Source organism: Budorcas taxicolor, chromosome 10 (genome assembly GCF_023091745.1).
Source record: "Budorcas taxicolor isolate Tak-1 chromosome 10, Takin1.1, whole genome shotgun sequence".
NCBI classification, from domain to species: Eukaryota; Metazoa; Chordata; class Mammalia; order Artiodactyla; family Bovidae; genus Budorcas; species Budorcas taxicolor.
Window position 1 is genome coordinate 90,638,687 of NC_068919.1, and position 13,174 is coordinate 90,651,860.

Sequence of the window (13,174 nt, forward strand, 5' to 3'; positions counted from 1 at the left end):
GTAACCAGTTCCTTAAGTGTTCTCCACCGTCTGGAACACACAGAGATTCACAGAGTTGGGTAGAGAAGAGAAGGGGGAGGGAGGAGGCAGAGACACCTGGTGGAGAAAAAGGAGAGTCCAAAGGAGGAGAGAGTAGTCAAGCCAGTAATCTCACTCTCAGGTAAAATTGGGTACTGAAGACTGGGTTTTAAATGTACAAAATTGACAACAAATACCAAAAAGCAAAGATTAAAAATCTGTTTTTGAAGACAATGATCTGCTTTTCTGGGTGCCTGATGTCCTCTGCCAGCATTCAGAAGTTGTTTTGTAGAATTTACTCAGCGTTGAAATGTTCTTTTGATGAATTTGTGGGGGAGAAAGTGGTCTCCCCGTCCTATTCCTCCACCATCTTCTCATTAAAAACTTGGCTAGAATTCTAAATCCTCTCCCCAATGCCTGTTAAGCTCACTCCAGTTAGGTTTTCACCATGCCACCACAACTGCTCTTTTCAAGATCACCAGTGACTTCCACAGTTGCTAAATCAAATGGCCAATTCTTGGTTCATGTCTCAGAAGTATTTGACTTGGTTGATGACTTGATCTTCCTTCTAATACTTTGTTCTTTTGGCTTCCAAGACACCACCCTCCCTTGGTTTCTCTCCACACCTCTGGTTGCTCCTTCCGAGTTTCTTTTTCTAGTCCTTCCTCTTCTTCCTGATCTCCTGTTGTCAGTGTGCCCCAGGGCTCCACCTTTGGCCTTCTTTCTATCTCTTTATCCACATCCTTGGTGATCTCATCCACTCATATGTCTTTGCATACTGCCTGTGATACCTAAATAGAAATCACCAAGCCAAACAGCTTCACTAAATTCCAGACTTACAACACACCGCCTACTTGACATGCCACCTGGATGTCTAACAGGCATCTCAAACTTGACCTGTGAAAACTAGATGCTGATCATTCCTCCAAACCTGCCTCACCTGCAGCTTTCCTCATCTCGGGAAGTGGCACTTCCATTCTTCCAGCTGCAGACCATTAGTCATAGAATCATTCTTGACCTTTCTCTCATACTCCATATCCAAATCCATCAGAAAATCCCATTGATTCTACCTTTAAATCTATATAGACTCCAACCATTCTCAGCATCTCCACAGCTACTGCTCTGGTCCAAGACCCATCCTATCTATTGCTGGTCTGCTTGTTTCCACCCTTTGCTCCGTTTGGTTTACTTTCAAAGCAGTAGTCAGTTTGATCCTTTCAAGGTAAGTCAGACTATACCATCCCTCTGAAGGCTTTTGCTCTCTCTCTGAAGAGAAGACAAACTCCCCTGGATGGTCTACAAGGCACATGTGATCTGCTCCCTGTACCTTCTCTGACTTCTCGCATGTTTCCCACTCTCACGTCTTGCTGTCTCAGCTCCAGCCACACCGGCCTCACCGCTTGTTTAAACAACCCAGGTACACTGTCACCGCAGGGTCTTTGTACTGACTGGTCTCTCTTCCTGGAATACTCCTTCCCAGATATAAGTGTGGCTTTCTTCCTCAGCCCCTTCAGACTTTTGCTCAACCAGCTCCTCAGTGAGGCCTTCCCTGACACCCTCTCCCATCTCTAACTGTGATCTACCTCTGGGCTCTTCCCTTCCCCTACTCTATGTTGCTTTTCCCCATGGTATTGATCACCATCAGCTAACATACTACGTGTTTTACTTTTATTTAAAAAAAATTGTTCTTCTCGCCCCACTAGAATGTAAGCACAAGAAGTACGGTAATTTCTGCATGCTTAGTTTACTGCTCTATCTGAGACATAGAAAACAATCCAGCAATCCTTATTAAATAAATGCATATCCTACTTTAAAATTCTTTTAAACAAGTAATGACAGGCTAACTGGAATCAAGATTGCCAGAAGAAATATCAATAACCCCAGATATGCAGATGACACCACCCTTATAGCAGAAAGTGAAGAGGAACTAAAAAGCCTCTTGATGAAAGTGAGAGAGAAGAGTGAAAAAGTTGGCTTCAAGCTCAACATTCAGAAAACAAAGATCATGGCATCCGGTCCCATCACTTCATGGGAAATAGATGAGGAAACAGTGGAAACAGTGTCAAACTTTATTTTTAGGGGCTCCAAAATCACTGCAGATGGTGACTGCAGCCATGAAATTAAAAGACACTTACTCCTTGGAAGAAAAGTTATGACCAACCTAGATAGCATATTGAAAAGCAGAGACATTACTTTGCCGACTAAGGTCCATCTAGTCAAGGCTATGGTTTTTCCTGTGGTCATGTATGGATGTGAGAGTTGGACTGTGAAGAAGGCTGAGCGCCGAAGAATTGATGCTTTTGAACTGTGGTGTTGGAGAAGACTCTTTGAGAGTCCCTTGGACTGCAAGGAGATCCAACCAGTCCATTCTAGAGGAGATCAGCCCTGGGATTTCTTTGGAAGGAATGATGCTAAAGCTGAAACTCCAGTACTTTGGCCACCTCATGCGAAGAGTTGACTCATTGGAAAAGACTCTGATGCTGGGAGGGATTGGGGGCAGGAGAAGAAGAGGACGACAGAGGATGAGATGGCTGGATGACATCACTGACTCGATGGACTGAGTCTGAGTGAACTCTGGGAGTTGGTGATGGACAGGGAGGGCTGGCGTGCTGTGATTCATGGAGTCGCAAAGAGTCGGACACGACTGAGCGACTGAACTGAACTGAACTGTCTTGAACTTAAAGCCTTTAAGTGCTTGTTATCAATCAATTAATTAAATTGCTTTTCAAACAGCCAGTTAACCTTCTTTCTGCTCTTAGATGCATTTCCATCTACCAATTTACAGATGTGACTACACATTCATAATGAATCAGTGTCTACACGTTGACCTTTAGAGAAGCCCACGTTCATTACAAGCAGACATAAAAGAACTTGTAATTGCTGCTGAAACACTGGCGAGCTGATTAGTGCTCATTTAACTTGCAATTGAATTCATCAAAGGTTAACTGTGTATTTGATCATGATAAAACATCTCACACAAAAAAATGGACATTGTTCCAATGTTTGGCAATGCTAGAGCACATAATTGCTAATGAGAAGCAATTTGTTCTTGCTGTGACATCAAATATCAGTTGCCTTTTTTCCCCCCCTGGCATCATTAACATTTGGTGATATTCTTGCCCAGGACATAACCCTGCAGGATTCATTCCCTCCAAACTCAGGTCCTGTTACTTTCATTAGACACTTAACTTGAGAAGGTTCCCATGACCTAGGCAATTAAGACTTCAAACTGTCTGCCAGGCTGGGCTTAGCTGCATGCTGTTTGTGAGTAAATACTGGCTAGAGACAAATTCTCTTGAAGCTCAGTGCCCCTCACTCGATGAGCTCTTTGTGAAAAGTGCCAGAGTCAGACAAGGGAGAGCAAGGCCCTCCAGATTGTAGACTTCACTCCGCATGGCTGCGTTTGCAAAGGAATTCAGGTCCCTTGCCAGCTGATAGCTACTCTCCATATCCTTCTCACTCCAGTACCAACACTTATAAATTTTAACTGCACCCTGAAGGGGTTTATTTGAGAAAAGGTACACCGCTAGGAAATTCTGGGTTCAAAGTGGTCAAATAAAAATGTAGGCAAATGGGAAGAGATACAGCTTCAAATAAAATGATCCCTGCCTTGGTAAGTTAGAGGATTTCTGCAGCCTAAGGCTCTTTCCCCATCAACTCCAGATTTGGAGGTTGTCCAGTGTGGCTCAGCACTCAACATGTGTTCATTCTCACCTCCTATTCATTTCTACATGTGAAATGGGAGAGTGATTAAAAGTCAGTGATAATGTACTGAACTGAAGCTTTTATTTTTTCTCCCTCTTGAGATCCCCTTAAGAAATGTGGGAAAGAAAATTTTAATATACAGAAATCCACAAGGACAAAGAGGACAGATGAGGACAGATGGGTGGTCTAGAGAGCTACAGAATTCTGGGGGGAAGGCAGAGAAGAAGGAGAGCAAAGTTTAAAATGCCCATAGGAAGCCACATTCAGAGGCAACTGTCTCACCCTGCAGCACCTCTGAAGGGTGTGTGTGGGGGATTTAGAGGTGATGGACGTAGCAAGAGTGACATATAGGGCTAAAAACAAAAGGGCTAATTTTACGTCTCTGTCTGGAAATGAGGGTTTCCCAGGTGGCTCAGTGGTAAATAATCCACCTGCCAATTGATCCCTGGGTGGGGAAAATCCCCTGGAGGAGGAAATAGCAACCCACTCCAGTACTCTTGCCAGGAAAATTCCATGGACAGATTTACCTGGTGGGCTACAGTCCATGGGGTCACAATGAGTCGGACACGACTGAGCAACTAAACAACAACAATCTGGAAATGGTAACCCTCTACCCTATTTATGAAAAATACCAGCTGCCAAGTACCTCCTCTCTAAGCTGGAGATCTGAAGTACCTTTTCTGAAGAAGTTGAAAAACTCTAAAACGAAAAAGACCTCCATGTTGGCATGTTAGGGCTCAACAGCAGAATGGCCAGTTCCCTACAAAATTGCCCTAAAGCAAAGTCTACTGGTAGACAAGCTCCTGAGATCAGATTTTCAGTGCCTCAGTCTTAAGCATGAATATGACAACAAGGAACACCAGTCAAAGAATGCTACTAACCTCAAAGATGGAAACCAAGATAAACAAATATATGTGCAGGAGGGGGTCAAGAGCAGGGACGAGCCTGGAGCAACAAAAGGCATGCAGAGAACAGAAAAGAACATTTTACAAAGCAACAATTAGTGACCTGAGGTTAATCTGAGAAGATGTTTTATCCCTATAATGACAATGATAATGATAGTTAATATTTATTGACAGCACACTGTGAGCCACTGCTCAAGAAGACAAGGAAACTGAGGGACAAAAAAATTAAGTGGCTGATAGTAAGTTTAGTCAGTGGGGAAATGAAAATGCAAATCCAGATAGTCTGAGTTTAAAACCCCTGCTCCTGACTGCTGCGTGTGCTTCCTCAAACATGCTATAAAAAAGGAAGACAAGACAAGAAAGCACTTTAAAAATGTATTTGACAAATATATATTCAGAGCCTTCTGTCTTCTAAGCACCAGTCTGGAAGCAAAAACTATAACAGTAAACAGAACCAGCAGAGTCCCAGCTCTTGTCAAGCTAAAATTAAAATCTTCAAAGCCAGGCACAGAAAGACAAATACCACATAATCTCTTACCTGTGGAATCTAAAAAAGCGTATTCATAGCAACAGAGTAAAATGGTGGTTGCCAGGGGCTGGGGGATAGGAAAATAAGAAAATGTGGTCAAAAGGTACAAAGTTTCCGTTACAGAGTCTAAGTTCTGACAGTCTCAGGCACAGCCTTGTTGTTGTTCACTCCCTAAATTGCGTCTGACTCTTCTTGACTCAAAGGACTGTAACATGCAAGGATCCTCTGTCCTCCACTGTCTCCTGGAGTTTGCTCAAACTCATGTCCATTGAGTTGAGATGCCATCCACCATCTCATCCTCTGCCACCCCCTCCTCCTTTTGCCTTCGATCTTTCCCAGCATCAGGGTCTTTTCTAATGAGTCAACTCTTCACATCAGGCGGCCAAAGTATTGGAGCTTCTGCTTCAGCAACAGTCCTTCCAAAGAATATTCAGGGTTGAGTTTTTTTAGGATTGACTAGTTTGATCTCCTTGCAGTCGAAGGGACTCTCAATAGTCTTGTCCAGCACCACAATTTGAAAGCATCAATTCTTTGGTGCTCAGCCTTCTTTATGGTCCAACTCTCACATCCCTACACAACTACTTTTTTGGACCTTTATATGGACCTTTGTTGGCAAAATGATGTCTCTGCTTTTTAATATACTGTCTAGGTTTGTCATAGCTTTCCTTCCAAGAAGCAAGCATCTTTTAATTTCATGGCTACAGTCACCATCCACAGTGATTTTAAAGTCCAAGAAAAAAAATCTTTCACTGTTTCCACTTTTTCCCCTTCTATTTGCCATGAAATGATGGGATCAGATGCCATGATCTTAGTTTTTTGAATGTTGAGTTTCAAGCCAGCTTTTTCACTCTCCTCCTTGACTTTCATCAAGAGGCTCTTTAGTTCCTCTTCATTTTCTGCCATCAGAGTGGTATTATCTGCATATCTGAGGTTGTTGTCATTTCTCCTGCAATCTTGATTCTATTGTGTGATTCATCCAGCCTCGTATTTCACATGATGACTATAGTTAATAATACTATATTGTATATTTGAAATTTGCTCGAGAGTAGATATAAAGTGTTCTCACCACACACACAAAATTACATCTATGTAAGGTGATGGATATGTTAATTAGCTTGATTGTGGTAATCATTTCACAATGTATACACATATCAAAACATCACTTTGTATGCCATAAATATATATTATTTTTATTGGTCAAGTATTACCTCAGTAAAGCTGTAAACTTTATAAATTAATTAATTTTAAAAATTCAATAGAAGACATAGAAGATATATATAGTCAAGGAATTTTACCAAAAGATTCAATAAAAATAGTAGGAGAAAATTATAAGAAAATGTCTATGGGTTCCAGGATAGCCCTTTTCCACTTGCCAGGAATTCCAGGGAAGAAACAAAGAAAATGAGAGGCACAAGCTATCCTGGGAACAATGCCAAATATTGTCAAACAGGTGAACAGCACAGGTCTCCAACTGGAGGGACCCCCTCCACCCCAGGGTCCAGTACAATAAATGAAAATATATCTATATCTGTATCAAGGCACACTTTCATGAACTCTCACACCAGGGCAGAGAAGGCCATATAATCATTTCACAATGTATACATATCTCAAATCATGCTGTACACTTTAAACTTAATATGTTATATGTCAATTATATTTCAATAAAACTGAGAGAGAAAAGAAGGCTATGAAAGCTATCAGAGAGTAAAAACAAGTCAATGACCAAAGAATAAAAATATGAATGGCATCGTATTTAGCCAAAAGGGACACTGGGTACTGGAATTCAATAAAGTAAAGACTTAAGAATTCTAAAGGAAAGGGATTTGAAATCTAAAATTTATAGCCAGGTAAAGTATCAATTGATACTTTCCCCCACATTCGTTTAGAGTGGGGGGAAAAAGTCATTTTTTAGTCATACAGGATTCAGGAAATATTTTACATATATCACTTCTCTAAGATATTACTTGAAAAAATACTAAAGAGAATTATCTGGCTGCCCAGTGGTCAGGACTCTGCCTCTTCACTTCCAAGGGTGCGGGTTCAATCCCCAGTTGGGCAACTAAGATCCCCAATAAATGAAAATAAGATCCCCAAGCCATATGGATTCAGGAAGAGACTCCCACTGGAGAGGGCAGAGACTGAGAGAAGCTTGAACTTCAATCTGTAGGCCATGGGTTTCAGGCTGGAAAGCAACAAGATGAGATTCACGTTTTAGAAAGAACATCCTCTCCTAAGTCTGAAGGCAGGGTTAGCAGACACTTTCTGGGAGATGAGTTGGGAAGTTGATGCAAAACTCTGCTGAAATGTAATTCAAATCTGAACTAAAGTGGTAGTGATAAGAACCATGACTCTGCAGACGTATAAACAGCTGACCTGACATCTGATTTGGGCTCTAGCTCAATTGCATTTTACTGTAAATATTCTTGGCATGAATTTTTTTTTTCCATTTATATTCCTTTTTAAATTATTTGATGCTATACTGTGCAGTATTTTATGGAACATAGTGTATAACTTTACATAGTCACATCTTTCACTACTTCTGCCATAATTTGTAAATTGGACATAATGCCTAAAAAGGCTTTCATGTGTGTGTGGACTCTCTCCCACCCCTCCTCAGTTCAGTTCAGTTCAGTCACTGAGTCATGTCTGACTCTGTGACTCCAATGACTGCAGCACGCCAGGCCTCTCTGTCCATCACCAACTCCCGGAGTTTACTCAAGCTCATGTCCACTGAGTCAGTGATGCCATCCAACCATCTCACCCTCTGTCGTCCCCTTCTCCTCCCGCCTTCAAACTGTCCCACCCCTCCAGGTCATCACAGAGCACCAAGCTGAGCTCCCTATGCTTTATAGTGGTCCCCAGTAGCTATCTTTTTCACAGGAATGTATATACATGATAGCTTATGTATGTGGCATGAATATTGAGCAAGGACAAGAGAGAATCCACAAGGATGCAAGCCCTGGAAGATGGTAGTTGGTAGGCAGGAAATAAAGAAATGCCAGTAGGCTTAAAGGGAAGAATCATTCCATCGTCTTCAGAGGAGAGGCGATGCTGCATCCATTGAGAAGTGTAAGGGGCTCCTCCCTTCCTCCCTGCGATCTCTAGATATCTGCAGGGGAGCTGAAACTGTTTCTCAAATGGTGAGGGGCCACAGTTGTTCCCCTTGCTTAACTCTGGAAGGGCTGAAGGAGCAGGTGTGAAGTGGCTTGCATCAGGAGAGCACAGCATCTCAGGGCACTCTCGGAGCAGCGGGCTTAATGGATGCTTAGAGAGACGTCGAGTGGCTCCTGCCCATGGGGAGGGAGATGGCTCCAGATCGATCCTAGTATTAAGTGGATCTAGTTTGGGCTGCAAATGACTTTGGCCTTGAGACGAGGTTGAAGAGGAGAGAAAGGCCGTGGATCTGCAGGGCGCTGGCAAGCATGGGAGGAAGGGTAGATGTGATTCATGGTATGTTAGGAAGTCACTGCAAGGTTTTGAGCAGGAGCATGATCTTGCTTCACTCATATTTGACAACTACCCTGGCTGCTGTGCGGAGAGTGAATTGGAGGCAAGTAACTGAGAAGACCACTATAGGAGCAAGAGATGCTATTAGCTTGAACCAGAGAGCTCCCATGAGAGATGCAGATACATGGATTCCAGCTTTTCTGGAGTTCAGATCCCTGGTTTCTGCCAGTTTAAACAGAGGAGCAGCAGGTTGGCATGGGGATGGGGTATCTGAAGCTAAGTTCAGGATCGATCTGTTCTGTTGGAGATGCCTGTGAAAAACCCAAGTGGAAATGTCAAATGAGTTGTTGAATATATAAGTCAAGATCTGGACTGGAACTGTATTTCCTAGGTCCCTTGCTTCTGACATGAGCTTAAATAAACTCCAGGTTGTGGCAAAGAGGGTGTTAACATCAAACACCTACGATATGCCAAGTACTAATTATGTTACAGATGTTTCGTCACAAAGTTTATACACATTTTTCAAAAACACCCTCCCAATTCAGCCCCATCAGGACCCAACTCGAAGCTACCTGGGACACGCTCACTGCCTGGGACACGCTCACTGCAGACACTCAGACAAATAAGGGAATACATTCCTCACTCCCAGATGCCTAATGAGTTCCTGGAGGGGTCATTGCTCCTAGATCTATGTTCAAAGACTCCAGAGACCTGAAGATAAGAGGTAGAGGAAAGCTCCCAGGAGACTGAATCTAAGAACTCTAGACCCACATACTGGCTCCACCCTCAATCAGCTGGATCTCTGGACACAAAGGGATGTCTCATTTCTTTGTCTGCTGCCTGGACCACAAACTGATTTGCAGAGTGGTGAGCTGCCTCTTTTCAGCAAATACCTGCGCCACTGATATCCTCACTGCCGAAACAACTAAGTGAAAGTGTTAACCGCTCAGTTGTGTCCAACTCTTTGTGACCCCATGGACTGTAGCTGGCCAGGCCCCCCTGTCCATGGGATTTTCCAGGCAAGAGTACTGGAGTGGATATCCATTCCCTTCTCCAGGGGATCTTCCTGACCCAGGGATGGAAATCAGGTCTCTCACACTGCAGGCAGATTCTTTACTCTCTGAGCCACCAGGGAAGCCTACAGGGAGACAACTATGGCAGTTTTAAAATAAGGCACCAAATTCTTGGATGCTCTTCCCACTGAGAAGGAGTGAAATAATGGAGGAGGATGCCTCCCCTGGGTTGGCAGGTCGGCCCATGAGGTTCAGAATCTCCTGCCCTTGAATCTACCGATTCTCCTGGAATGTCCTCTCTCCAGATGATCTCTCTCATAAGTAAGCCACCATTTTGTGAGAAGCCACATCTGCAATCTCAGCTGAATGCAGGGTTGAGCCGTCTCAGCCCTGACACCAGAACATGCAAGTGAAGCAGTCTGATTGAGCCCCCAGCCACTGAGCCGCCCTAACCACCGAGTCTGCCCAGCTGAGCCCCAGACAGCAGGAACAGACACAAACCATCCCTTCCATGCCCTGTTCTAAATCCTGGCCCATAAAAGCTATGCTTATAACACAAAATGGTTTGATACCACTTAGTTTGGGGGTATTTTTGTCATGCAGTAACTGGAATGGTTATTAAAGTGGTTTCTCAAGAAATATCTTTAAAAATGCAGACACATTCCTTGGAAGGATAAACACCTTCAGATGAACACTCACAACCAGTGTATCCAACAGACAGCAAAGCAGAGAAAGGGAGCCAAGAGATGCTCTCTTGTTTCACTGCCAGAAAAGAGACACATAAGTGGCTTCCAAAAAACTGGAGGCAGAAAGGTGGCCACACCACAAAGACAGCATGGTTAAAAGAGAAAGGTATGCATCAAAAGGACAGGCAGGAGAGCAAAGTCCAACAGCATTTACCTCACAGCTGTGCTTCATTCCTCAACTCTTTCACTAGCTAGGAAGTTATTCATATATGCCTGTTTTCCAAAGGCACTTGCTTAATGTTAAAAATTACCTGGAGATCATAAAGCAACAAACACAAAGAGCAATTATTACCCCCCCAGGGAAGTTTGGGAAATGGCAAAATATGGATTTTTAAATTTTTAAAAATATTTATTTAGCTGTGCCAGGTCTTAGTGGTGGCACATGGGCTTTTCGCTGCATCATGAGGAACTTCTGTTGTGGTGCACAGACTCCCTAGTTGTGGGGCACGGCTCTGGAGCGCATGGGCTCAGAAGTTGCAATGCGAGGGCTTAGTTGCCCCATCCCATGTGGGATCTGTTTCCCGACAAGGGATTGAACCTGTGTGCCCTGCATTGCAAGGTGGATTCTTAACCACTGGACCATCAGGGAAGTCCCAGAAATACGGAAATTTTAAATTAAATATAAAACAAAATGGTAAACATGATATCCTCCCCCAAGAATCACAGTTCCACAGTGAATAGAGTTAACATGAAAACCTCATGTTAATAAAACTCAGGTGGCAAGTCCTTCCCTTCATGGATCACAGCTCTCTGGTGGCAAAGAGGCTTGCATAGCTCAATGAAATTATGAGCCATGCCTTGCAGGGTCACCCAAGACAGACATGTCATGGTGGAGAGTTCTGACAAAACGTGGTCCCTCCTCGAGGAGGGAATGACAAATCACTTCAATATTCTTGCCTCGAGAACCCCATGAACAGTATGAAAAGGCAAAAAAGATATGACACCAGAAGATGAGCCCCCCAGGTTGAAGACATCCAACATGCTACCGGGGGAGAGAAGAGAAATAGCACCATGGAGAAGGGTGAGCGCTGGAGAATTTACGCTTTCAAATTGTAGTGCTGCAGAAGACTCTTGAGAGTCCCTCAGACAGAAGAGGTCAAACCAATCATTCCTAAAGGAAATCAACCCTGAATATTTATTGTAAGGACTGTTGCTGAAGCTGAAGTGCCAGTATTTTGGCCACCTGATGTGAAGAGCCAACTCACTGGAAAAGGCCCCGATGCTGGGAAAGATTGAAGGCAGGAAGAAGGGGGTGACAGAGGATGAGGTGGTTGAATAGCATCACCAATTCAATGGACATGAGTTTGAGCAAACTCCTGGAGACATGAAGGACAACGAAGCCTGGCATGCCACAGTCCATGGTCACAAAGAGTCAGATATGACTTAGCAATTTCCAGCAAGTTCCAGCAGCCTTGAACCTTGAGAATGTAAATCCCAGCAAAGTTCAGTTACAGTGATGTGGAGGAAGAAGCTGTAGATATTGGAATTCATTTGCTAATCAGTTTAATATTCTGTGCTAATTATATGACATATAAAAATGAGAAAAGAATATTTAATGAACATTGATAAAATATAAAATAAGAGAGGCATTAGGTTAAATATTTGTGGTTTATTCAAGCCATTATTCAATGCAAGTAAAAATGATGGAGCAAGATACATAAGCTAGACTCTTGAACAGAGAAAAGAGCAGAAAATGTCTAAAAGCCATGAATTAATGCTACCTTAGTAACTAACGCTAATGTCTACACTCTCTGAGCTTCACGATCTCCCCCATTGCTTTTGGAAGTACCTTGAATCTCATTTCAGATTGTTAATATAAACAGTAGATCTTCCCTGTATCTTCCCTGTGGCTCATATGGTAAAGAAACTGTCTGCAATGTAGGAGACCAGGGTTTGATCCCTGGGTCAGGAAGATCCTCTGGAGAGGGGAATGGCAACCCACTCCAGTATTCTTGCCTGCAGAATCCCATGGACAGAGAAGCCTGGCGGGGTACAGTTTGTGGGGTTGCAAAGAGTCGGACACAACTGAGCGACTAACACTACTACTACTGAGTCTCATTTCAGATTGTTAATATAAACACTAGAGTTTTCTTTCCAGGAATACATTTAGAACCTTGTAAAGAATGGTGAGATTGTCCTGTCATGAATTTACCATGTAACTGGTTATGACTCCTAAGCTCTGTATCATTAGGAGAAGATTTTCATGATACTGGTTTTGATCCAGATCAACAAGTAATTTACCAGTCCCCAAACCCTAGTCCCCACAGAGACTGGGAGCAACAGGCCCTTTGAGCCTGTTCAGATTTATTCTCTTGCCTCTTGAGACCCTTTAGTAGTTATATGGTGTAGTATTCCAGAGTAAAATTGACATCTGTCTCTGATTCCAAGAGTTTGTGTGTGTTGCAATGGGCAAAACAAAATGTCTGATGTACTATTTATTATTTTTATTGATACTGGAGTTCTAAGCAATAAAAATTAGAGTCCCAGGAATAAAGATGTGGATGTAGAGAACAGACTTGTGGACACAGCGGGGGTGGGAGAGAGTGGAATGAACTCAGGAGTAGCACAGAAACATATGCACACATATACACATATACGTTACTTTCCCAACAGAGGTCTGGCTAGTTAAGGCTATGGGTTTTCCAGTAGTCTTGTATAGACATGAGAGTTGGACTATAAAAAAAGCTGAGTGCCAAAGAATTGATGATTTTGAACTGTGGTGTTGAAGACTCTTGAGAGTCCCTCGGACTGCAAGGAGATCCAACTAGTCCATCCTAAAGGAAATCAGTCCTGAATATTTATTGAAAGGAC

The 13,174-nt window shown here is 43.0% G+C and overlaps 1 protein-coding gene across 1 annotated transcript in view; it reads left to right on the forward strand.

Moving 5' to 3' along the window:
* TSHR (thyroid stimulating hormone receptor) overlaps positions 1-13,174 on the forward strand; it is a 170,168-nt gene that overhangs the window by 153,403 nt on the left and 3,591 nt on the right. The window lies entirely within an intron of this gene.